The sequence below is a fragment of the Pristiophorus japonicus genome, chromosome 20, assembly GCF_044704955.1.
Source record: "Pristiophorus japonicus isolate sPriJap1 chromosome 20, sPriJap1.hap1, whole genome shotgun sequence".
In the NCBI taxonomy this organism is placed as follows: Eukaryota; Metazoa; Chordata; class Chondrichthyes; family Pristiophoridae; genus Pristiophorus; species Pristiophorus japonicus.
This window is the reverse complement of record NC_091996.1, coordinates 24,888,242-24,915,681: the sequence shown is the minus strand read 5'-3', so window position 1 is coordinate 24,915,681 and position 27,440 is coordinate 24,888,242. Positions and strand designations below refer to the sequence as shown.

The following is a 27,440-nucleotide window of genomic DNA, read 5'->3' as shown; positions in this document are numbered from 1 at the left end:
GATATATATTCCAGTGAAAAAGAAGGGCGGTAAGAGAAGGGATAACCAGCCGTGGATAACCAAGGAAATAAAGGAGAGTATCAAATTAAAAACCAATGCGTATAAGGTGGCCAAGGTTAGTGGGAAACTAGAAGATTGGGAACATTTTAAACGACAGCAAAGAATGACTAAGAAAGCAATAAAGAAAGGAAAGATAGATTACGAAAGTAAACTTGCACAAAACATAAAAACAGATAGTAAAAGCTTTTACCGATATATAAAATGGAAGAGAGTGACTAAAGTAAATGTTGGTCCCTTAGAAGATGAGAAGGGAGATTTAATAATGGGAAATGTGGAAATGGCTGAGACCTTAAACAATTATTTTGCTTCAGTCTTCACAGTGGAAGACACAAAAACCATGCCAAAAATTGCTGGTCACGGGAATGTGGGCAAGGAGGACCTTGAGATAATCACTATCACTAGGGGGGTAATGCTGGACAGGCTAATGGGACTCAAGGTAGACAAGTCCCCTGGTCCTGATGAAATGCATCCCAGGGTATTAAAAGAGATGGCGGAAGTTATAGCAGATGCATTCGTTATAATCTACCAAAATTCTCTGGACTCTGGGGAGGTACCATCGGATTGGAAAGCAGCTAATGTAACGCCTCTGTTTAAAAAAGGGGGCAGACAAAAGGCAGGTAACTATAGGCCAGTTAGTTTAACATCTGTAGTCGGGAAAATGCTTGAAGCTATCATTAAGGAAGAAATAGCGGGACAACTCGATAGGAATAGTGCAATCAAGCAGACGCAACATGGATTCATGAAGGGGAAATCATGTTTAACTAATTTACTGGAATTCTTTGAGGATATGACGAGCATGGTGGATAGAGTTGTACCGATGGATGTGGTGTATTTAGATTTCCAAAAGACATTCGATAAGGTGCCACACAAAAAGTTACTGCAGAAGATAAAGGTACGCGGAGTCAGAGGAAATGTATTAGCATGGATCGAGAATTGGCTGGCTAACAGAAAGCAGAGAGTCGGGATAAATGGGTCCTTTTCGGGTTGGAAATCGGTGGTTAGTGGTGTGCCACAGGGATCGGTGCTGGGACCACAACTGTTTACAATATACATAGATGACCTGGAAGAGGGGACAGTGTGTAGTGTAACAAAATTTGCAGATGACACAAAGATTAGTGGGAAAGTGGGTTGTGTCGAGGACACAGAGAGGCTGCAAAGAGATTTAGATAGGTTAAGCGAATGGGCTAAGGTTTGGCAGATGGAATACAATGTCAGAAAGTGTGAGTTCATCCACCTTGGAAAAAAAAACAGTAAAAGGGAATATTATTTGAATGGGGAGAAATTACAACATGTTGCGGTGCAGAGGGACCTGGGGGTCCTTGTGCATGAATCCCAAAAAGTTAGTTTGCAGGTGCAGCAGGTAATCAGGAAGGCAAATGGAATGTTGGCCTTCATTGCGAGAGGGATGGAGTACAAAAGCAGGGAGGTCCTGTTGCAACTGTACAGGACATTGGTGAGGCCGCTAGCTTTGGAGGGGGTACACAGACAATTCACTAGGCTGATTCCGGAGATGAGGGGGTTACGTTATGGTGATAGATTGAGTAGACTGGGTCTTTACTTGTTGGAGTTCAGAAGGATGAGGGGTGATCTTATAGAAACAATTAAAATAATGAAAGGGATAGACAAGATAGAGGCAGAGAGGTTGTTTCCACTGGTCGGGGAGACTAGAACTAGGGGGCACAGCCTCAAAATACGAGGGAGCCAATTTAAAACCAAGTTGAGAAGGAATTTCTTCTCCCAGAGGGTTGTGAATCTGTGGAATTCTCTGCCAAGGATGCAGTTGAGGCTAGCTCATTGAATGTATTCAAATCACAGATAGATAGATTTTTAACCAATAAGGGAATTAAGGGTTATGGGGAGCGGGCGGGTAAGTGGAGCTGAGTCCACGGCCAGATCAGCCATGTTCTTTTGAATGGCGGAGCAGGCTCGAGGGGCTAGATGGCCTACTCCTGTTCCTAATTCTTCTGTTCTTATGTTCTTATGACACACACTCCCAGTAATACATGGTCACTGGGGTATGTTGTTCCACACTGGTTAGTGATCCACACTGAGTATATCTTACAGTGACACACACTCCCAGTAATACATGGTCACTGGGGTACAGTGTTCCACACTGGTTAGTGACCCACACTCAGTATATCCTACAGCGACAGACACTCCCAGTAATACATGGTCACTGTGGTATGGAATTCTCTACCACAGAAAGTTGTTGAGGCCAATTCACTAAATATATTCAAAAAGGAGTTAGATGTAGTCCTTACTACTAAGGGGATCAAGGTGTATGGCGAGAAAGCAGGAATGGGGTACTGAAGTTGCATGTTCAGCCATTAAGTCATTGAATGGCATTGCAGGCTTGAAGGGCCGAATGGCCTACTCCTGCACCTATTTTCTATGTTTCTATGTTCCTACGAACCCCTGTCACGGCTCAACAAGTTAAGACCTGGACCAGCCAGGACCCGATATTATCGGTTGTGTAACGTTGTGTCCTTAGTGGTGATTGGTCTGCCATACCCAAGCAAATGGGTGATGAGACCAAACCTTACAACCGTTACAAAGATGAACTATTCATTCAGTCAGATTGTTTACTGTGGGGTAATCGTGTTGTTATGCCTAAGAAAAGCAGAGAGAAATTTGTACATGATCTACATAGCACTCATCCCGGTATTGACATGATGAAAGCCATTGCCAGGTCTCATGTATGGTGGCCTGGAATTGACTCTGATCTGGAATCATGTGTGCATCAGGGCAACACTTGCATGCAGCTAAGTAAAGCACCAGCAGAATCGCCGCTGAGTCTGGATCACCATGGTTCAGGATCCACATCGACTTTGCAGGTCCCTTCCTGGGAAAAATATTTTTAGATGTGATGGATGCATATTCCAAGTGGATAGAGTGTATAATCATGTCATCCACTACATCCACAGCTACCATTGAAAGCCTTCGTGTCATGTTTGCCGCTCATGATTTGCCTGATCGTTGTAAGCGACCACGGATCTTGCTTCACTAGTCTGGAGTTTCAAGAGTTCATGAAGCTCAATGGTATCAAACATGTGAGGTCAGCACCATTCAAACCTGCATCTAATGGTCAAGCAGAGCGTGCTGTCCAAACCATCAAGCAGAGTATGAAACGTATAATTTAAGGTTCACTGCAGACTCACTTGTCATGCATATTGCTTAGTTACAGAACAAAACCCCACACACTTCCCGGGGTCCCCCCTGCTGAACTATTGATGAAGAGAGGTCTCAAGACCAAGCTCTCTCTCGTCCATCCTGACTTGAACGATCATGTTGAATACAGACATCAAAGTCAGCAGTGGTATCATGATCGCGCTGCTGTACCACGCAACTTTCTGTTAACGATCCTGTGTATGTATTAAATTGTGGTCAAGGACCCAAGTGGATCGCCAGTACTGTTATGGCCAAGGAGGGTAACAGAGTGTTTGTCGTCAAGCTCAAGAATGGGCAAACATGCAGGAAACATGTTGATTGGATAAAGCTGCAGAACAGTCTGAGGAAGACACAATCAGTGACCAAACAACCTACCCTCAGTCATCAGAGGACTCTGCTGTCATCAATGAATCTGGACTTTCAATCCCTGACATGGTCATTGCCACTCCCATCAGATCGGCTACCCAACTCCCAGTCATAACAGGCTCAGAACACTCGCCCAAGGCTGGAGTTGAACTGAGACGATCAACATTGGAGCGGAAAGCCCCGGACTGTCTCAATTTGTAAAAAGACTGTTACTGTTACCTTAAAGGGGGATAGTGTCATGTATGTCTGCTTCGGGTTACTAGCCACCAGGTGGTGCCACTGTCGAAGGTCATTGGGCTGTACGCACATGTGTGCAGCCCAGGTATAAAAGGCAAGTCAACATGTAATGTAATCACTTTGGGCCCTAATGAAGCAGAGCCAGGTTTTTACCTGTGTTAGTTTACAGTATTCAGTCTATCGAGTTATTACATACATAACACATTCTTTCCCCACATTACAACAGTGACTACACTCCAAAAGTACTTAATTGGCTGTAAAGCGCTTTGAGACTCGTGGTGGTCGTGGAAGGCGCTTTATAAATGTTACCTTCCCTTCTCCCTCCTACCCCTATACCCGGAGGGCGGCAGGTGACCTGTCTTTATTCCCAGTTATGCAGGGTATTGGTGAGGCCACACCTGGAATACTGTGTGCAGTTTTGGTTTCCATATTTACGAAAGGATATACTTGCTTTGGAGGCAGTTCAGAGAAGGTTCACTAGGTTGGTTCCGGAGATGAGGGGGTTGACTTGTGAGGAAAGGTTGAGGAGGTTGGGCCTCTACTCATTGGAATTCAGAAGAATGAGAGGTGATCTTATCGAAACATATAAGATTATGAGGGGGCTTGACAAGGTGGATGCAGAGAGGATGTTTCCACTGATGGGGGAGACTAGAACTAGAGGACACGATCTTAGAATAAGGGGTCGCCCATGAGGAGGAATTTCTTCTCTCAGAAGGTTCTAAATTTGTGGAATTTGCTGCCTCAGAGAACTGTGGAAGCTGGGACATTGAATAAATTTAAGACAGAGATAGACAGTTTCTTAACCAATAAGGGAATAGCGGGTTATCGGGAGCAGGCGGGGAAGTGGATCTGAGTCCATGATCGGATCAGCCATGATCTTATTGAATGGCGGAGCAGGCTCGAGGGGCCATGTGGCCTACTCCTGTTCCTATTTCTTATGTTATGTTCTTATATTCGTGCGGCCAAGAGATGTACCAGGACAAGGCTGAGTTAGGCACTGATTTTTCTCTCAGCTTCAAAAGAGAAACGCCTATCTTCTGTTCAGTAATCCACCTTGGTGGCCGAATGGAGGCTGCAGCTTGATTGTATGAGGAATTGTGGACATAGGCTTGAGCCCGACCATTCCATGGCACAGAATGACGGAGTTTGCCCCACTTTTAAGTCAGCACTTTAGTCAGCTCTCATTCCCTCTACAACATTCCTGTAACCTATTTTTTTTATCTCTACTTCTCTCCTGGCCCTCTTTGAATACTTTCCTTGCAGTTGTTTCTGCCATACTGGTCCAGCTGTTTTATATCTCAATAAATTGCAAGGCTCGTTGAAGATCATCCCGTGATCGCAAATTGGGTATGCTAGTAAGAAGGCTCCATTGCAAAATGCCAACAGTCGACCAAATAATGCCCTGAGATAAATCTTTTCACCTCCCCGTTATATGCTAACTCGCACTCCATTTATTAACAACATACAGCGCTTCGCCTTGGTTCATATTTTTGTTCTGCTTCCTCCTTTCATGAATGAATTTTGAGAGACACTATTTTGGCTATATTTTTCTAAATTTGTTTTTATTTCTATTTTGTGAGGCAATGGTAGCATAGTGGTTATGTTGCTGGACCAGTAATTTAGGGGCCGGGACTAATAATCCAGAGACACGAGTTCAAATCCCACCATGGCAGCTGGGAAATTTCAATTCAATCACCTGTATTTATATAGCACCTTTAAGAGAGGCGGAGAGGTTGAGAGAAGGAGTTCCAGAACTTGGGGCCTAGGTCGCTGAAAGCACGGCCACCAATGGTTGAGCAGTTATAATCAGGGATGCTCAAGAGGGCAGAATTTGAGGAACGCAGATATCTCGGGCGGGATGGGGGGGGCTTGTGAGGCTGAAAGAAATTACAGAGATAGGGAGGGGTGAGGCCATGGAGGGATTTGTAAATAAGGATGAGAATTTTTAAATCGAGGCCTTGCTTAACCGGGAGCCAATGTAGGTCAACGAGCACAGGGGTGATGGGTGAGCGGGACTTGGTACGAGTTAAGACACGAGCTGCCAAGTTTTGGATGACTTCAAGTTTACGTAGGGTAGAACGTGGGAGGTCAGCCAGGAGTGCGTTGGAATAGTCAAGTCTCGAGCTAACAAAGGCAAGGACGAGGGTTTCCGCAACAGATGAGCTGAGGCAGGGCCGGAGTCGGGCAATGTTATGGAGGTGGAAACAGGCGGTTTCAGTAATTAATTTTTAGTAATTCAGTAAATGAATAAATCTGGAATAAAAATCTAGTATCAGTAATGGTGACCATGTAATTATCGGATTGTCATAAAATCCCAACTGGTTCACTAATGCCCTTTAGGGACGGAAATCTGCCGTCTTTACCCGGTCTGGTCATTACGTGACTCCAGACCCACAGCAATGTAATTGATTCTTAACTACCCTCTGAAATGGCCCAGCGAGTCACTCAGTTGGGATGGACAATAAATTCTGGGCTTGCCAGCGACACCCAAATCCTGTGAATGAATTTTAAAAAACACTGCAGAGGAAAGGACCACTTTCCTTTTTTGTCAATTAATCTTAAATGTTATGTATAGAAGAACTCCACGAGGCTGAGTACTGTGAGCTAAATTTAGTGTGACCTTAGTCTTCTTTATTACCACTCCAGAGTGTCAAAACAACATGGCAGCCAACCTTTTATACTGGCCCTGCACATGTGTGCAGGTGACCATTAGGACTCCAACAGTCACGCCTTATGGTGGCTAGTATTACATAGTTACATACATAACATCACTCCCCCAACCCCCCCCCCCCCCTTCGGTACAAGTTATTTACAAGTTGAGGCAATCCGGAGCCCTTCGCTCCCTGGTTGATCGTCTAAGTGCAAGCCCTGGCATGTGTGAGTTGGTCGGACCATTGCTGCACTGCACCGCGGCTGGTCTGACCGGACTGTCAGGGATGGTGGGTTCATCCTCGTGATTGACAGCGAGGTTGATTGCTGGTTGGGTGTGTGTTGGTGGATCGTCGATGGTGATGTCCTCTTCAAGTCATTCCTGGTTGTCAGTAAATCGCAATTTGGTCTGATCTAAATGCTTTCTGCACGTTTGGCCATTTAACAGTTTGATTATAAACACCCTATTCCCTTCCTTGGCCAAAACAGTGCCAGCAACCCACTTGGGACCATGACCATAATTCAGGACAAACACAGGGTCGTTAACATCAATGTCACGTGGAACAGCCACGCGATCGTGGTACATGTTCTGCCAGTGTCGCCGGGTTTCCACGTGAATATTGAGATCCGGGTGGACTAGGGAGAGCCTGGTTTTGAGGGCTCTCTTCATTAACAATTCTGCCGGGGGAATGAGTGGGGTTGCGTCCGTTAACTGAGCTGAATGCGAGACAAGCAGATCTGCAGGGAGCCATCCGTCACACGTTTCATGCTCTGCTTGATTGTTTGGACTGCCTGCTCTGCTTGACCATTAGACGCGGGCTTAAACGGAGCAGACCTGACATGCTTGATGCCATTGCAGGTCATAAACTTGTTGAATTCCGAGCTGGTGAAACAGGGTCCATTGCCGCTGACAAAGACGTCGGGCAAGTCATGGGTGGCGATCATGGCTCGGAGGCTTTCGATGGTGGCTTTGGATGTGCTCGATGACATGATTACGCATTCAATTTATTTGGAGTAAGTGCCCACTACCACTCGAAACATCTTTCCTAAAAAGGGGCCGGCAAAATCTGCATGGATCCTGAACCACGGTTTGGAGGGCCATGACCACAGACTCAGTGAAGCCTCCCTTGGTGCATTGCTCAGTTGCGGGCAAGTGTTGCACTGATGCACGCATGACTCCAAGTCTGAGTCAATGCCGGGCCACCAAACATGTGACCTGCCAATTGCCTTCATCATGACAATGCCTGGGTGGGTACTATGTAGGTCGCGTATAAATGTTTCCCTGCCTTTTTTTGGTAAAACCACGCGATTACCCCATCAGAGAAAATCCGACTGGATGGACATTTCATCTTTGCGTCGGTGAAACGGCTTAATTTCATCTTGCATTTCCCTGGGAACGGCCGACCAGTTCCCATTTAGGACGCAACTCTTTACTAATGATAGCACAGGATCATGGTTGGTCCAGGTCCTGGTCTGGTGAGCCGCGACGGGTGACACCTTGCTCTCAAAAGCATCCATGACCAGCAGCAAGTCTGCGGGCTGCGCCATTTCAACCCCGGGTGGTGGGTAATGGTAGTCGGCTGAGAGCATCGGCGCAGTTTTCAGTGCCTGGAACAAATCTGACATGCTTGATGCCATTGCGGTCATAAACTTGTTGAATTCTGAGCTGGTGAAACAGGGTCCACTGCCGCTGACAAGGACGTCGGGCAACATGACGGATAACATAGTCATTAGCGGATAATGTTAGTTCCTATCTGTGGATGCAGGACGAAGCATTGGTATTTATACCTTTGCTCTCTGAAAACAGCGAAATGAGCGGCTTGTGATCAGTTTCAAGCTCAAACCGAAGTTCAAATAGGTATTGGTGCATTTTCTTAACCCCATATACACATGCTAATGCCTCTTTCTTGACCATACTATAGGCTCTTTCAGCCTTAGATAGACTTCTAGACGTGTATGCAACCGGTTGGAGGTTGCCCGATACATTGGCTTGCTGTAACACACAGTCGACCCCATACAATGAGGCATCACAAGCTAGCACTAAACGTTTACATGGGTCATCGTGTACAAGTAACTTATTTGAACATAGCAGGTTCCTGGCCTGGCTGTGTCTTGAGATTTGCCCCAAACCCAGTCTTCACCGTTATGTAACAACATGTGCAAAGGCTCTAACAATGTGCTCAACTCGGGTAGAAAGTTACCGAAATAGTTGAGGAGTCCCAGGAACGAACGCAGCTCCGTCACATTCTGTGGTCTGGGTGCATTCTTGATGGCATCTGTCTTTGAGTCCGTGGGCCTAATGCCGTCTGCTGCAATCTTTCTCCCCAAAAATTCGACTTCTGGTGCCAGGAAAAAACACTTGGAGCATTTCAGCCTGAGTCCCACTCTGTCTAGGCGACTTAGAACCTCTTCCAGGTTGTGTGGGTGTTCGATGGTGTCACGACCGGTGATCAGGCTGTCATCTTGAAACACAACGGTGCGTGGAACAGATTTCAGCAAACTCTCTATGTTTCTCTTGAAAATGGCTGCAGCTGAGCGAATCCCGAAAGGGCACCTGTGGTATATAAAGAGTCCTTTGTGTGTGTTGATGCACGTCAGTCTTTTCGAAGATTCAGCCATCTCCTGTGTCATGTAGGCGAAGGTTAGGTCCAATTTGGTGAACGACTTCCCCCACCCCCCTGCTAACGTTGCGAACAGGTCATCTGTCTTGGGCAGCGGGTACTGGTCCTGTAGTGAGACTTGGCTAATCGTTACCTTGTAGTCTCCGCAGATTCTGACCGTGCCATCGCTTTTCAACACCAGAACAATTGGACTGGCCCACTTGTTGAACTCGACTGGCGATATGATTCCTTTGCATTGGAGTCTGTCCAGTTCGATCTCGACTTTCTCCCTCATCATGTACGGAACCGCCCGAGCCTTGTGATGGACGGGCCAGGCATCAGGGCCTAGATGGATCTGTACCTTGGCGCCTGTGAAATTGCCAATGCCTGGTTCGAATAGCAAGGGAAACTTGCTCAGCACTTGAGCACACGAGGCATCATCCACTGAAGATAGTGATTTGATGTTGTTCCAATTCCATCTAATCTTTTCTAGCCAGCTTCTGCTGAACAGCGTTGGGCCATTGCCTGGAATAATCCACAATGATAGGTCATGCACAGCTCCATCATACGATACCTTCACTGCTGCACTTCCAATGACTGGTATGAACTCTTTGGCGTAGGTACGCAGCTTTGCATTAATCGGGCTCAGTTTGGGCATTTGTGCCTTATTGCCCCACAGTTTCTTGAAAACCTTCTGGCACATTATTGATTGACTCGCGCCCGTGTCCAACTCCATGGATACTGGAACTCCATTTAATTTGACTTTCAGCATGGTGGTGAAGGTATGTACCCCATACACTTCTTCCTTGGGTTGAATTGCCTCTGCTGCGTGATCCATGCCGGATCGATCATCCTCTGCCACGTAGTGTGTCACAGCACGTTTGCACATTCGCTGGAGGTGCCCCATTGTTGCACAGCCTTTGCGCACACAGTGCTTGAATCGACATTGATGGGCACGATGATTACCCCCGCAGCACCAACACGGTGCTAATGGATTCACATTCACCCCCGATGGAAGACTCTGAGTCATAGAAACATAGAAACATAGAAAATAGGTGCAGGAGTACGCCATTCGGCCCTTCGATGAGATGATGGCTGATCATTCACCTCAGTACCCCTTTGCCGCTTTCTCTCCATACCCCTTGATCCCTTTAGCTGTAAGGGCCATATCTAACTCCCTCTTGAAAATATCCAATGAACTGGCATCAACAACTCTCTGCGGTCGGGAATTCCACAGGTTAACAACTCTCTGAGTGAAGAAGTTTCTCCTCATCTCAGTCCTAAATGGCTTACCACTTATCCTTAGTATATGTCCCCTGGTTCTGGACTTCCCCAACATCGGGAACATTCTTCCTGCATCTAACCTGTCCGGTCCCATCAGAATTTTATATGTTTCTATGAGATCCCCTGTCATCCTTCTAAACTTCAGTGTATAAAGGCCCAGTCGATCCAGTCTCTCCTCATATGTCAGTCCTGCCATCCCGGAAATCAGTCTGGTGAACCTTCGCTCCTTCAATAGCAAGAACGTCCTTCCTCAGATTAGGAGACCAAAACGGAACACAATATTCCAGGTGAGGCCTCACTAAGGCCCTGTACAACTGCAGGAAGACCTCCCTGCTCCTATACTCAAATCCCCTAGCTATGAAGGCCAAAATACCATTTGGCTTCTTCACCGCTTGCTGTGCTTGCATGCCAACTTTCAATGATTGATGTACCATGACACCCAGGTCTCGTTGCACCTCCCCTTTTCCTAATCTGCCACCATTCAGATAATATTCTGCCTTCGTGTTTTTGCCACCATAGTGGATAACCTCACATTTATCCACATTATACTGCATCTGCCACGCGTTTGCCCACTCACCTAACTTGTCCTGCAGCCTTTTAGCGTTCAGCTCAAAGCTCACACTGCCACCCAGCTTAGTGTCATCTGCAAACTTGGAGATATTACACTCAATTCCCTCATCCAAATCATTAATGTATATTGTAAATAGCTGGGGTCCCAGCACTGAGCCCTGCAGCACCCCACTAGTCACTGCCTACCATTCTGAAAAGGACCCGTTTATCCCGACTCTCTGCTTCCTGTCTGCCAACCAGTTCTCTATCCACATCAGTACATTACCCCCAATACCATGTGCTTTAATTTTGCACATCAATCACGTGTGGGACCCTGTCAAAAGCCTTTTGAAAGTCCAAATACACCAAAGTCATCACAGGGCTTGCAGCCGCAGATGTGTAGGCCCTGCCATATGCAGATCGGCCTGCTAGTGAAGTCATTTTATGCAGAGTACATGCCGGTGAGCTTCGATGTTGAGAAGATATCTGTTTGGTGTTATTGTCCGTGGCCATGCATGCCTGGGCGATTGCGATGGCCCTTCTCAGGTCTAGGGTTTCGGCAGCCAACAGCTTTCGAAGAATGACCTCGTGGCTGATGCCAAGCCCGAAAAAGTCCCGCAGCATTTCCCCCAACGCAGATCCAAAATTGCAAGGTCCCGCGAGGCATCTCAGGTCAGCAACATAATCCGCCACATCCTGGCCCCCGGAGCGATGGTGTGTGTAAAAATGATACCTGGCAATGAGGATACTTTCCTTCAGCTTGAGGTGGTCCCGAACCAGGGTGCACAACTCTGTATATTCCTTCTCCATTGGTTTCATCGGTGCAAGCAGATTCTTGCTGAGGTCGTATATTTTAGGCCCACAGATGGTGAGGAGAACTGCTCTGCGCTTGACCGCGTTAGTGTCTCCTTCCAGCTCGTTGGCCATGAAGTACTGGTTGAGACGCTCGACGAAGGCTTCCTAATCATCACCCTCTACGAATTTCTCTAATATTCCAACAGCATGCATGGTTGCTAAAAGGTTCATATTCTGTTACTCGTCGCCAATTGTTATGTATAGAAGAACTCCACGAGACTGAGTGCTGTGAGCTAAACTTAGAGTGGCCTTAGTCTTCTTTATTACAACTCCAGAGTGCCTAAGCAACATGGCAGCCAACCTTTTATACTGGCCCTGCACGTGTGTGCAGGTGACCATTAAGGACTCCAACAGTCGCGCCCTCTGGTGGCAAGTATTATGTAGTTACATACATAACACTAAACATGAAACATTTAGCTAATACCCATTTGTAATACTACGACCTCAGTTGCTTCTGTGGCATGGGTGAAATTTAAACTAGAAGTAGTGAGGAAAAACACAGTACTAGTACAGAAAGAATGGATGGGTCATGTAACCATCGCTGTGTGGGAGGACAGGGGCAGATACAGCAGCAGCAGCCTGGAGTATATGGGAGTACACAGTGTGGTGTGATAGCACTTTTGAATTGGCCTTGGACTCAGCTATACTGAGTTTATGTCAATTTAGAGAGTCAACTGTGGCTCAGTGGGTAACACTCTTGCCTCTGAGTCAGAAGGTTGTGGGTTCAAGTCTCATTCCGGAGACTTGAGCACAAAAATCTAGGCTGACACTCCAGTGCAGTGCTGAGGGAGCGCTGCACTGTTGGAGGTGCCGTCTTTCGGATGAGATGTTAAACCAAGGCCCCGTCTTCTCTCTCAGGTGGACGTAAAAGATCCCATGGCCACTATTTCGAAGAAATGCAGGGGAGTTATCCTGATCAATATTCATCCCTCAATCAACATAACAAAAACAGATTATCTGGTCATTATCACATTGCTATTTGTGGGAGCTTGATGTGCGCAAATTGGCTGCCGCGTTTCCTACATTACAACAGTGCCTGCACTCCAAAAGTACTTAATTGGCTGTAAAGCGCTTTGTGACATCCGGTGGTTGTGAAAGGCGCAATATAAATGCAAGTCTTTCTTTTCTTCTGCTTTACTTTGGAAAACCTTTATTTTTGATTTTGACAAATTTGCTTGCCCTTCTTGTATAGTAGGCAGGTTTTGCACAGTCACACGTGGATCCACTGGAACTGGCACACTGGTTCCTGCAGAAACAATGCGCACATTTTTGAAAATCTTCATCTGATTGATTTACTACAATCATTCACAGATGCACAAGCACTCCCCTCAGCTTCCTGGCATTCTAAATGTAATCAGATTTTCACAAATGGTCGGTAAACGATATCTCTGTGGCTTGTAAGCATGCGCTAAGTTTAAGATCTGCCAGTAAATTTATTATATTGAATAGCTTGACCTCAAACCCAAAGTCTCGTCGGTCCCATGCTGCCTGGTAAAAGTTCACAGCAGATGTCGCCTGGAACTGTAGCTGCGGTGAGAATTGTCACCAGCGGCAACCAGCATGCTGACACTTTATATAACAGGCTGAAATTCAGCTCCAGGCATGTGGGAAGTCGAGACAATGAGCTGTGTGCAGCATTCTCCTTTCACAATGCCGCTGAAGCATAGGCATCCATTTGCAGCAGCAGGAATTCGACACAAAGTACCCTTGCCCAGACTGGCTCTGAGCAACAATTTTACAATATATGCGGCAGAAATAATCAGCAGGTGTAACAAATCCCTTCTTTTTTTCGCTTTTGCGGTTTAACTTTATAAAATTCTTTTTGTTTTGTGCATGTTCTCACTGGAAAAGAGTGGATCGAGAGGTGATATGATTCTAAAGGGACTGGATAATGTTAACCACGATAAGCTGTTTCACCTTGGCCCCAAAAGTAGAACTAGATGGCACGGCCTGCGTTTGAAAGGAGGTTAGTGCAAAACCAATCTGTGGAAACAATATTTCAATGAGAGTGTTATGTGTGTAATAACTCGATAGGCTGAATACTGTAACCTAACACAGGCACAAACCTGGCTCTGCTTTATTAGGGCTCAAAGCAATTACCTTACATGATGGCTTGCCTTTTATACCTGGGCCGCGCACACGTGCGTATAGCCCAATGACATGCTGGCCTTCATAGCGAGGGGGTTTGAGTATCGGAGCAGGGAGGTCTTACTGCAGTTGTACAGGGCCTTAGTGAGCCCATACCTTGAATATTGTGTGTAATTTTGGTCTCCTAATCTGAGGAAGGACATGCTTGCAATTGAGGGAGTACAGCGAATGTTCACCAGACTGATTCCCGGGATGGCAGGACTGACATATGAGGAAAGACTGGATCGGCTAGGCTTATACTCACTGGAATTTAGAAGAATGAGAGGGGATCTCATACAAACATAAAATTCTGACGGGACTGGACAGGTTAGATGCAGGAAGAATGTTCCTGATGTTGGGGAAGTCCAGAACCAGGGGACATAGTCTAAAGATAAGGGGTAAGCCATATAGGACCGAGGTGAGGAGAAACTTTTTCACCCGAAGAGTTCTGAACCTGTGGAATTCTCTGCCACAGAAAGTTGTTGAGTCCAGTTCGTTGGACATATTCAAAAGGGAGTTAAATGTGGCCCTTACAGCTAAAGGGATCAAGGTGTATGAAGAGAAAGCAGGAATGGGGTACTGAAGTTGCATGATCAGCCATGATCATATTGAATGGTGGTGCAGGCTCGAAGGGCCGAATGGCCTGTTCCTGCAGCTATTTTCTATGTTTGTATGTTTCTATGACCTCCGACAGTGGCGCCACCTGGTGGCTAGTAACCCCAAGCATACATACATGACATGGTCAATCTACGGAACAGGCTCCTTAGGGAGATGGTGGAAGCAGTTAATATTGATTCATTCAAATAAATATGAGATAGATTTAATTCGGAAAATAACATTTTGGGATACAAGTGAGTAAATTGAGACAGGACATGTGATAAGTGTAGCATGCTTGGGAGGAAAAAGCTGACTTTGGACCTATGGTTGCCAAAGCGCTCCACCACTGCGGTTTTTCTTGTGTCAAGTCTGGGTCTGTTGTAGACTGATTGATAGAGACTGATTGCTGTGATTAGTCAACAACACCTTTATCATTGTATCGTGTGACTACCAGGATGGTAGAAGGTGAATTAGATGAACCTTGATCTTTTTTCATTGAGCAACTTCTATGTTCAAGATGAGGTCCTTCAAGCACTCCCAGGTTTGGTATAGCATGGCCAGGTATAGAGTAAAGCTGCCATCTACTCTGCTCCAAGTGTGTGCCTCGCCACAAACCTCAGAAGGTATGACATTTTTCCATTTTGCATACCAGCAAAGTCTGTGGCTGCTCTGAGACTACTGCTTGGTACCAAAGTAGGGATAGTTTTATGATGTCCATTAGGAGCTTGATTGAATCTGTATAAATTTATAAACTACACGCAAATCAGGCTCCTGAACCCAATGACAACTTGCATTACACACAACGTCAAAAATAGGCCCCTGAGGCGAAAAGCTAATATCTAATCCACTGCAACACCCAATTCCAAAATATTTGTGCTTATCATATTTAGAAATATTTTCCAGATTAATGTAGTTACCCTTTTCCATGTCTATATCTCCTTGTTCTTCCTGTAGGTTTTGATACTACTCCATGGCTCGCCAGGCAATGATTGGCTCAGTCTCTTTCCCAGATTCTGTCAGTTTTCCTGTATCTGTTTCCCATGTGTATATTTTCTGTCTAGTTAGGCAAGATTTTTAAAAAGCTCACGATGATGGAAATATTTCCTGCCCGGGCTGCTGTGGCTGAAATACAGGTAAGAGATATTTATAAATAAGGAAAACAGATGTATTTCAGCAGACTAATTGACACAGCAGATGATGACTCTTCCTTTCTCCCCACTTGTTAAACCAGTGTTACAGTGCAGGCTGCATCTTTTCAGGAAACTATCAAATCTGCTATGTAACCTGCATCGAAATAAAAATTAGATTGAGGTCCAGGAACTCAGCAGTATTGAGGAGAACTGATGCGGAAGGGTTTTAAAATTGCCAATAAGTGTCTTGTTTTTTAAAGCAGTATTTTGCTCTGGCCCTTTTTGATCCCATTTACAGAATAACTTTCAACATTATTGCGCCACAGGTTTTGCTTTGCACGTAATGCTAAGGTTGTAGTGTAAATCCAAAGTCTGGACCAGTGGACTCTCACTACACTTGACTCTGGAGCTATGCCAGATGTTCACTCTACGTTTACAACTTTAACACTAAGTTTGCAGTATGTCAGGTCTCCCCACAGAACCACAGACATTTACAGCTTAGTGAGGCCTATAAAAGGCCCAGCGCGAGTCCGGGGAGTCGAGGAGCAGCGTTGGAGGTGGCAGGAGTTCGGGGAGAGTCGGCGAGGCCTATAAAAGGCCCAAGATCGAGGTGGCCAGCCGGTGCAGCTCCAGCAGGGACAGAAGGTAAACAAAGAAGTAGAAAGAAATCAAAAGGTGACATCACTGCCAAGGGGGTAAGTGATTGGCTGGTGATTGGTGAGTAGTTTTTCTTTTCTTTATCAGTAGATAACCTTTATCATTGTTGTTGCCAAATTAAGTTAATCTAGGGGCTAAGCCATGGTAAAAGAGCTCGGACACGTATTTTGCTCCTCCTGTGGTATGTGGGAACTCAGGGACGCTTCCAGTGTCCCTGACGACTACATGTGCGGAAGTGTGTCCTGCTGCAGCTCCTGATAGACCGCATTGCAGCACTGGAGCTGCCAGTGGATTCATTCTGGAGCATTCGCGATGCCGAGGATATCGTGAATAGCATGTTTAGTGAGTTGGTCAGACCGCAGGTAAAGGTTACACAGACAGATAGGGAATGGATGACCATCAGGGAGAGCAGTGGAAGGAAGGTAGTGCAGAGGTCCCTTGCGGTCATCCCCCTCCAAAACAGATACACCGTTTTGCATATTGTTGGGGGGATGACTCATCAGGGGAAGGCAGCAGCAGCCAAGTCCATGGCACCGTGGATGGTTCTGCTGCACAGGAGGGCAGGAAAAAGAGTGGGAGAGCTACAGTGGTGGGGGATTCTATTGAAAGGGGAATAGATAGATGTTTCTGCGGCCGCAATTGAGACTCCAAGATGGTATGTTGCCTCCCTGGTGCAAGGGTCAAAGATGTCTCGGAGCGGTTGCAGGACATTTTGGAGCGCGAGGGTGAACAGCCAGTTGTCGTGGTGCATATAGGTACCAATGATATAGGAAAAAACAGGATGCGGTCCTACAAGATGAATTTAGGGAGCTAGGAGTTAAATTAAAAAATACGACCTCAAAGGTAGTAATCTCAGGGTTGCTACCAGTGCCACATGCTAGTCAGAGTAGGAATCGCAGGATAGCTCAGATGAATACGTGGCTTGAGGAGTGATGCAGAAGGGAGGGATTCAAATTCCTGGGACATTGGAACTGGTTCTGGGGGAGGTGGGACCAGTACAAACTGGACTGTTTGCACCTGGGCAGGACCGGAACCAATGTCCGAGGGAGAGTGTTTGCGAGTGCTGATGGGGAGGAGTTAAACTAATATGGCAGGGGGATGGGAACCTATGCAGGGAGACAGAGGGAAGTAGAATGGGGGCACAAGCAAAAGATAGAAAGAAGAAAAGTAAAAGTGGAGGGCAGAGAAACCCAAGGCGAAAAATAAAAAGGGCCACATTACAGCAAAATTCCAAAAGGGCAAAGTGTGTTAAAAAGACAAGCCTGAAGGCTCTGTGCCTCTCTACCGCAGAGAGTTGTTGATGCCAGTTCATTGGATATATTGAAGAGGGAGTTAGATATGGTCCTTATGGCTAAAGGGATCAAGGGGTATGGAGAGAAAACAGGAAAGGGTAATGAGGGAATGATCAGCCATGATCTTATTGAATGGTGGTGCAGGCTCGAAGGGCTGAATGGCCTACTCCTGCAACTATTTTCTATGTTTCTATGTTTAATTTCGGCCCATCGTGTCCACGCCAGCTGACAAAGAGCGATCCAGCCTCATCCCACTTTCCAGCTCTTGGTCCGTAGCCCTGTAGGTTATGGCAATTCAAGTGCACATCCAAGTACAGGCAACTGTCGATTATCTGTGCACGGATCTAATGGAGAACCCGCTGTAACAGTGTTTTTAAAAACTGTCGCACACGTATCTCAATCACCTCAAGTGTCAATCACACATAAATTGAAGGAGATGTGGACTTCTTTCTCACTTTGCAATTGCCACACACATTGAAAGCAGTTCAAGCAGTCGGATGCACAATTTAAAATGTCTTGTGGAGGCACTAAAAGGAAACAAAAGGTATTGTGCATTCAGCAGAAGTTAGAAATTATAAAGAAGTATGAAGCTGGCAGAAGTACGAAGCTAACATAATAAAATAATTAATAATTTTGAGACGATATGAATCCATTGTCATGTATTTTATTACATTCACGCTATGATAACACAAACTAAGTCTTCGTGGTTGGTTCTATCACCATCAAATTTCAGCTCTGAGACGTTTACCCGGAATAGCCCATTACCCGAGGGACCCGGATAATCGAGAGTTGCCTGTACTTTTAAAATGTGATGAGGGTTTCTGCCTCCACCACCCTTTCAGGCAGTGGGTTCCAGACCCCCACCACCCTCTGGGTGAAAAAGGTTCTCCTCAACTCCCCTCTAAACTTTCTACCCATTACTTTGAATCTATGCCCCTGGTTTTTGAGCTCTCTGCTAAGGGAAACAGGTCCTTCCTATCCATTCTATCTAAGCCCCTAATAATTTTATACACCTCAATCAAGTCTCCCCTCAACCTCCACTGCTCCAGTGCTATTGAAGTAGCAGAAGGGGAAACTACAAGAGAAACATAGAAACTTAGAAAATAGGTGCAGGAGCAGGTCATTCGGCCCTTCGAGCCTGCACCGCCCATTCAATATGATCATGGCTGATCATTCAACCTCACTACCCCACCCCAACCTTCTCTCCATACCCCCTGATCCCTTTAGCCGTAAGGGCCACATCTAACTCCCTTTTGAATATGTCCAACGAACTGGACTCAACAACTGGCAGAGAATTCCACAGGTTCACAATTCTCTGGGTGAAAAAGTTTCTCCTCATCTCGGTCCTAAATGGCTTACCCCTTATCCTTGGACTGTGATCCCTGGTTCTGGACTTCCCCAACATCGGGAATATTCTTCCTGCATCTAACCTGTCCAGTCCCATCAGAATTTTATATTTTTCTAAGAGATCACCTCTCATTCTTCTAAATTCCAGTGAATATAAGCCGAGTCGATCCAGTCTTTCCTCATATGTCAGTCCTGCCGTCCCGGGAATCAGTCTGGTGAACTTTCGCTGCACTCTCTCAATAGCAAGCACGTCCTTCCTCAGATTAGGAGACCAAAACTGCACACAAACTGCACAGGCTGACTTGCCCTCTGCTTTTCCCACTTCCCCCTTTCTGTGCCTCAAGCAGAAGAGTAATAATCTTGAAATCTGGAACTCGTCATCTAGAAAAATAATTCAAGTAAACCTACATCTTACACTCTTCCCCAACACGTTCCACCACCGGCTCATCTCAAATATATTGGGTTTTACAGTAGTTTTCTGCTTTGACTGTAAAATGAGCAGAATCTCCTGGCAGTAATGCACGAGTCATATTTTTACAGCTGTTTTTCCAGGTCAGATCAGCAATGTTTCTGATGCCTATAAAGTTTTTTCTGAAAGGGTTAACAGTGGTACTTGTATCAGTGGTAACATTTTTCTTTCTCTGCTCATCTGTGCAGCAATGTCAGCTGTGCCTCAATGTGTAGCGCACTTGATTCTGAGCACATAAAAAATCCAGGCCGACACTCCAGTGCAGTACTGAGGGAGTGGCTCCGCTGCACTGTTGGAGGTTCTGTCTTTTGGATGAGATGTTAAACTGAGGCCCCGTATGCTTTCTCATGTGGACGTAAGAGATCCCATGGCACTAAGTTGAAGAAAAGCAGGTGAGTTATCCCCGGTGTCCTGGGATAATATTTATCCCTCAATCAACATAACAAAAACAGATTATCTGGTCATTATCACATTGCTGTTTGTGGGAGCTTGCTGTGCGCAAGTTGGCTGCCATGTTTCCCACATTACAACAGTGACTACACTTCGAAAATACTTCATTGGCTGTAAAGCGCTTTGCGACGTCCGGTGGTCGTGAAAGGCGCTACATAAATGCAAGTCTTTCTTTCTTAATAACGCGGCAAACTTCCCTTAATTGTTAATGCTGATTGTTTGTCTAACTCTGCAGTTAATGATCAAATTGTATCTCAATAGGGGATGTAATGATGTTTTACTATGTTTTACTAAAGGTGGTATATAAACTTTTTGTTGTTAATTATGCCACAGGTACAATGTTCCCATCCCAGTTAAGAGTAATGTATAATGTAATTAAGCCAAGCCTGACATTAAGATACCATTAACAATAGGATAGATTTGGGCTTGAAGACTCAGCCATCCAGTAGCATTGTTAGAGGCAGCTGCAATGACTAGTCATGTAATTTCTGTTGGAGAAATGCGACCAGAACTGGAAATATAAATAGGTTCTACTAAACCCCTTCACCAAATTGAATCTGCAAGAACGCCAGTCACTAACTTGCCCTCTCAGATGAACAGCGCAGCAGGAAATTAGACTCAGCAATTGGGCCATAAGAAAACAGATGTAAAGTATACCTATCACCAGGCATCACCATCATCATAGGCAGTCCCTCGAAATCGAGGAAGTCTTGCTTCCACTCTAAAAGTGAGTTCTCAGGTGACTGTACAGTCCAATGTGGGAATTACAGTCTCTGTCACAGGTGGGACAGACAGTGGTTGAAGGAAGGAGTGGGTGGGGAGTCTGGTTTGCCGCATGCTCCTTCTGCTGTCTGCGCTTGATTTCTGCATGCTCTCGGCGATGGGACTTGAGGTGCTCAGCGCCCTCCCGGATGCTCTTCCTCCACTTAGGGCGGTCTTTGGCAAGGGACTCCCAGGTGTCGGTGGGAATGTTGCACTTTATCAAGGAGGCTTTGAGGGTGTCCTTGAAACGTTTCCTCTGCCCCCCCCACCCCCGGGGCTCGCTTGCCGTGTAGGAGTTCAGAGTAGAGCGTTTGCTTTGGGAGTCTCGTGTCGGCCATGCGGACAATGTGGCCCGTCCAGCAGAGCTGGTCGAGTGTGGTCAGTGCTTCGATGCTGGGGATGTTGGCCAGGCTATCACCAGGCACTCAGATTGTAGACCACCTAAATTATGCACAATACACCTTTGGAGGAGTCGCTCCTTTCAAGCTGACGTCAGGCATCTTGTTTCAACATTGGGAACACTTCATTTTTTTTTGAAAGAGTCCCAAATTCAGACTACACACGATGAGATGAATTTTCATTCTCTCCTCCCCAAATTTAGATTACTTTCCAGTATGCTTGCCGCTTCTCACGCTAAAGTCTAACATTAGTGTTGTATCCAAGGCCCTGTACCATTTTGAGTCCTCAAAGGTTCTCACAGCTATTTTACAGGTATGATGATTTATTTGTCATTGATTTGAAATTTTCATGAGTATTTTCGGCACTTAACACTATTTGTATTTTTTTCCCCATTTCAGACTAATCAGCCAATAATTCTCAAGAACTCTTATGAAGACATAGACCCTGAAATTCCGGCCTCTCTGGGTCCATACGGAGTTCCTGCGGACCCGGGAAGGCATCGGAAATGCTGCTTTCCAGCGCGCAATGCTCATGCACTGGAAACCGGTATTTCCAACCTGTCAAGTTTCTGGCTCGATGGATGGCGCATCTCGGGAGCGAGGACACTTGTAAGTGGAAATTTCCGATATTTACCCTTACAAATGTCCTCAAAAATCTTGTGCCTGAAAAAACAGGCACTTAGCCTACTTTTACAGGGGCAAGTGTTTTAAAAAAACACAAAAACATATAAAACGAAAGTTATTATAACATATTTTATCATTAAAAACCCTCCCCACAATGGTAAGTTTATTTTAAAAAACGTTTTAAATAATCGGGAAATTCTTTTTTTAAGACATTAATAACTTTAATTTAAATGAATGTAGTGTAATTATTTTCTATTTTTTATTAGTGTTTTGGGTGATTCGGGCTCTATCACAATCATAATAATAGGAGTTTGGGACCCTGCGGAACTCCTATTACAATGATACCTTACCTGATTGGCTGCCCAGAGCCATGTGACTCCAGCTCGAGGCTTGCGCATGCGTCGACGTGCACGCGCTGCGAATCGCAGTCAGGAGAGGCCTCAGCATCAGAAGGTCCAACGTGGCATGCAGCTTAAGATAGGTGCGTATTTTTTCTCTAAAATGCCCGCAGGAAGGCCAAAACGGAATTTCAGGGCCATTGTCTAACATGTTGCTCCTAAAAGGATAATCATTATGCAGTTCAAGGTTTGAAAAGGTAAGTATTATGCTTTTTATTTTAAAGTTTACTGTAAAAGAAATGAGATTTACTTTGTTTTCCTTCAGAACAAAGTGAAAGCGTAATGGTTTCAACTGTCAGACATTGAGGATATAAAGCCTATTTGGCCTATTACATTCCTTCAAATATTAGATATTGAATTTCCTGATAATTCAATCTACATTTTTCCTCGACAAACTGACAGTAATAATGTGACACTCATGAATCCTGGAAAGCATTGAATTGGCATCCACACTGACAACTGCTGCCAGGGCACCAGAGCAGTCATAACCAGAACAAACACCTTTGTACAAAATTAATGTAACAAATGATGAATAATAATCCCTTTTGAGATGATTATAGGCGGGGAAGTCCAGAACAAGAGGGCATTAGAGTTAGGCCATTCAAGGCTGATGTCAGGAAGCATTGCTCCACACAAAGGTAATGACAATCTGGAACTCTCTCCTCCAAAAAGATGTTGAGGCTGGGGAGCCTTTTGTAAGACAAGGGTATTAAGGGTTACGATATCAAGGCAGGTACATGGTGTTAAGATACAGATCAGCCATGTTCTAATTGGATAGTGGAACTGGTTTGAGGGGCTGAATGGCGTACACGATGGTGTGAGATTTGCTTCACCGCTTGTTGATGTCACATAAATGCTAATATTAGATTGTCACCTTGAGTCTATTCTTTCTTATTACACTTTATTTTAGGAGCTGAAGACATTGAGAAAATGCAGTTGAGAGAAGAAACATGAATGATCCCGACTATAATTTTCAGCTAGGTCTTGTGGCAAAAAAAACATGTTTGAACAACTCAATAAAAATATTAACATTTTAAAAAAACGGCTGTTCTACCTCATCCCATGTCCACCCATTCCTGATGTGTAAGTGACTGTACATATATACACAATCATGGCATCAATCTGCACTCTTGTAATGCTGTGTGAAGAAATATACCACTACGATATCAATGTGAAAACATATTTGATAAAAAGTAATTCAAAAATTATCTATAATAAAAAGTAATTCAAAAATTGTTTCCAAATGTTCCCGAGTTAGTAATTGTTTTTAAAAGGTGGACACAACTCGAATAACAGAACATTAAAATGGTGGGAAATTTTGGTCCATGGTGGCTCAGTGAGTTGGTGTGGTATAGATCAAACTGACCAGGATGGTTCATCTCTGATTATTGTTTAATTAAGTTAATCAATGTCAGCTGGAATGTCACACGTTAGCCTTACAAAACTACAAAAGGATAAGAAAATATTGGTCAGGGTCCTTGCTCCTGATTCTTATCCAGTAACACCTGCTGGAAGTGTCCTTATATGGAATTTGGGTGAGGCTATGATTGGATTGGATTGGACTGGACTGAGATCTGATGTCTTTCCACTGATAAAAAGCCAATTAATACTCACAGTTTGGTCTCTCGTATGCAGAATGGCAAGATACTGGTATCTGCAACACCACAGCCCAAAGTGAGTCACTGTCCTCAGGAGGAGGAAAGGGAAGGAGGGAGAAATTAGAGTAAAATAATTGAAGCCTTTTCAACTTAATGTATTCAATTAAAACAATGCTAGATTTCCCCCCCACTATACTTTTTGTGTCTTTTGACCTGTTCAAAGATTAGCAACTTTTCAAAATTGGAGTGAATATAATTAATTGCAGCACCAACAATCAAAATGTTTAGGCTTTTATTTTTATTGACACAGTTAAATCCTGCGGCTATTCTGTTAATGACACAAGTGGTTGCTATAAAATACAAACTTGTCCCCAACACCATGATCCAACAGCAAAATTTCCTTTTAAGGTTACCATGTAGCTTTTTTTTTGTTTATCATGCTATAAAGGGTTTCTAAGCCAGTTCTCAGGAGATGGCAAATTAGGCAATTGCCTACTTGTGACATAGGAACAGGAGTAGGCCATTCAGCCTGTTGACCCTGCATGGCCTAGCCCTAATTTTAAGCTTATTTTCCCCTTGTTCTGGATTCCACACCCCCTCCAAAGGAAATAGTTTCTCTCAATCTACCCTATCAAATCCTTTAATCATCTTAAACATGCCACTTAGATCACGTCTTAATCTTCTATACGCAAAGGAATACAAGCCTAATCTTTGCAACCTATCCTCAGAATTTAACCCTTTTGGCTGTGGTATCGTTCTGGCAAATCTGTGCTTGCACCCCCAAATCTATATATTCTTCCTGATGTGCAGTGCCCAAAACTGAATGCAGTACTCTTAAATGTGGCATAACCTAAGCTTTATGTAACAGTAATATAACTTCCAACTTTTGTACTCCAGCCCCCTTGAGATAAAAGCTATCATTTCATTACCCTTTTAAATTATTTTTTCTACTTGTCCACTAAACTTTAGTGATCAAATCAAATTCAATGCATGAGTAAATGATTTGCAATTCATATAATTGTGTAAAAAAATTATATTGACTCAAAACTCAGCTGCCTGTGTCTTAATTCGCACCAAGTTCCATTCACCCATCAACCCTGTGCTCGCTGACATACATTGGCTCCCATATAAGCAACGCCTTGATTTCAAAATTCTCATCCTTGTTTTTAAATCCCTCCATGGCCTTGCTCCTCTCCATCCTCCATCCTCCAGCCCCATAACCCACCCCCCAAGATATCTGTGCTTCTCTAATTCTGGCCTCTTGAGCATCCTTGATTATAATCACTCAACCATTGGTGGCTATGCCCTCTGTTGCCTGGGCCCTAAACTCTGGAACTCCCTCCCTAAACCTCTCTGCCTCTCTTTCCTCCTTTAAGATGCTCCTTAAAAACTCTTTGACCAAGCTCTAATTTCTCCTTATTTGGTTCAGTATCAATTTTTGTGTCTTATAATACTGTTGTAAAGCACCTTGAGATGTTTCCCTATGTTAAAGGCACTATATAAATACAAATTGTTGTTGTAAGATAAAAATAATCACAATTGGATAACGTGTAGTGATGAATTTCCAGCAGTGATGCAATTCAGGCACTACACTAATTACCTTTAAAAAGGTCTCACATTGCTTCTTGCTGTTTCAGTTTATAATGAAAGGAATTCCTTCCTTCCAGTTTATAATTGTGCCATGAACTGCAACTCCCAGGGTGCATGTGAGACAAGTGAGCCTGCGCACTGGCCACAACTCCTCACTCCGGGCGAGAACCTGCCTCCTCTTGGTGGTGATTGGGGAAGGGTAGCACCAATCCAGAGACGTAGCGAAAGTTGTCTCCCCTGCTGATTGGCTAGATCCTGCTGCCAATCAGAGGAATGTACCTGCACTTCCTGTTGTCAAGTTGTTGGGTGGGAGGGGGGAGGAGGAGGAGGACCAGCTGAGCTGGTGTCAAGTGACCACTGGAGACACTGAATCCTGCCATGTTGAGCAATGTATCAAGGCAGAGCACACATGCCCCGGCAGCACCAGTGACCAACAAAGGCTGCGAGACACTGCTGCTTTTGCAGGAGAAATAATTTGAGACAATTCTTCAGCCACGAATATTAGTCCTTTTATTGAGTGGAATATCAAAGGTGCCTAAGACACAATATCCAGTGGAGTGGCAGTGTGCAGTGTCAGTAGAGGGAGTGGTGAGTACAAGTGTCTGTTCAAGTGCGAGCGCTATTTAATTGCTGTCAAAATAAAGGGGTGGGGATGGGAAGAGAAACGCAGAGAGATATCATTGTACAGTGTGCATTGAATGGCTGGCAATTGCAATTGCATTGATTCGCGTGAAATACGCAGACTTTATTGTGGGAGCATTTTATGCCTGCCTGTTTGCAGTATTGTATCCCTCCATTCAGGGTTTTTTTTACACACACAAGGGCGGCAGTACAGTAATTATGTTGCATCTGAATGCAAAAGAAACATGGAAACATTGCATCGCTGTCCCAGTGTAATGTGACACTGTCAGCAGCGCAATGTTGCTTATTTACTAATCTGTCTCTGCATATGCGAGGCTATGTGTGTACATCGTATCAGAAACTGAGAGGGTTGAATCTAAGCTGTCGAAATATTTCTCCTACCTTGTTGGGAGGAAACTATGGACTTTAGTGATGAAACCAAGCCCAAAAGGTATTTGTATCCATAGGATTTTTTTTTAGGGGGGGATATACAGCTTTACAAATCTAGTGTACTAAATGTTGCTACCTTTTTTTTATTTAGTGAAATAAGCTATTGATTCAATTGAAATCGAACACCCTTTGAGTGTTGGGCATTTCAGCAGTGCAATAATTTATCCAATTTTTTTTTCTTAAGTTATTCACCTAACTGCTGCACATAAGGAGGTTAAAGGTTCCCAGGGCGAGATTTTTTGTTAAAAAGACCACCTGGAACAGTGGTATCTTTATGAACAGCACGCCTGACCCCAGCAAATCTGAAAGTAGCATATGCGCCGACCGCACGCCCATTGTATCGGAGCCTGGATACGCGTGTGATCATTTCAGTGTAATTCAGCAGCGTGTTAATAAATCGTAAGTCGTGTCTGCTTTTTGAATGGGAATTTTATGAACGGTTCATTCCGATTGCAGTTTGTTTAAAATGCAGTTCACGCTAGCCCCCCTCCACGTTTCAAGAATGCTATGATCGCATTTTGATTTTATAAGCGTTTACAGTTCCTTCTGTGGCCGAACAGTAGCTGGTCAGCAATGGTCAGAATGAGAAACACCCCTCAATGCTGCGAATTCGGCTTTTGCAGGTCGCCAGATTATATTTTTGGCTTTTGCAAATAGCAACACTTGGTGGAAATGGTTACACTTGTCGGTATTTTGCGGTATGCATCGTGTAATCGTTCTGTTTACAAATAATGTTGCCGGAGGAATCTTCTTCCCTGTCTGTTGTAATTGATACTTATTCGGTGTGAGAGAAAAAACCCATTGTATGGCATTGCATCTTTGCACCTGTTCAATTATCAGTTTAAACGCGAATACTCTTTAGGATAACAATAATTATGTCTCCCCACGATTATTAGGAATCTAGATACAGATAAATGGATTAATGTTCTAATAATTCCCATTTATATTTTATTCCATTTTGCATTTTTAATGTATTGGGGATATGAATATGTGAAAAATGTGCATGCTGGAACTAAAGACGTTTAATATGTTTACAACGTGTAACACATGTTTTAAGAAAGCTCTTGTCGAACATTCTTTAAAAAAAATGTCAGCTTGTGAAATTAATACTTAAATGTAATGGTTGAGTATGTTTGCAATTAAATCTGTCTGGGATGAAGTG

At 44.5% G+C, this 27,440-nt stretch overlaps 1 protein-coding gene across 4 annotated transcripts in view; it reads left to right on the top strand.

Moving 5' to 3' along the window:
* LOC139232442 (ras-specific guanine nucleotide-releasing factor RalGPS1-like) overlaps window positions 1–27,440 on the top strand; it is a 1,066,646-nt gene that overhangs the window by 64,761 nt on the left and 974,445 nt on the right. For 3 of the 4 annotated variants that reach the window (XM_070862625.1, XM_070862622.1, XM_070862626.1), the window contains exon 1: window positions 25,582–25,795. The exons of the other annotated variant lie outside the window; for it this stretch is intronic. The gene's annotated coding sequence lies outside the window, so the exon portion shown is untranslated. Of the gene's footprint in view, window positions 1–25,581; window positions 25,796–27,440 lie in introns of those variants that run through there. 4 annotated transcript variants of the gene reach the window in all.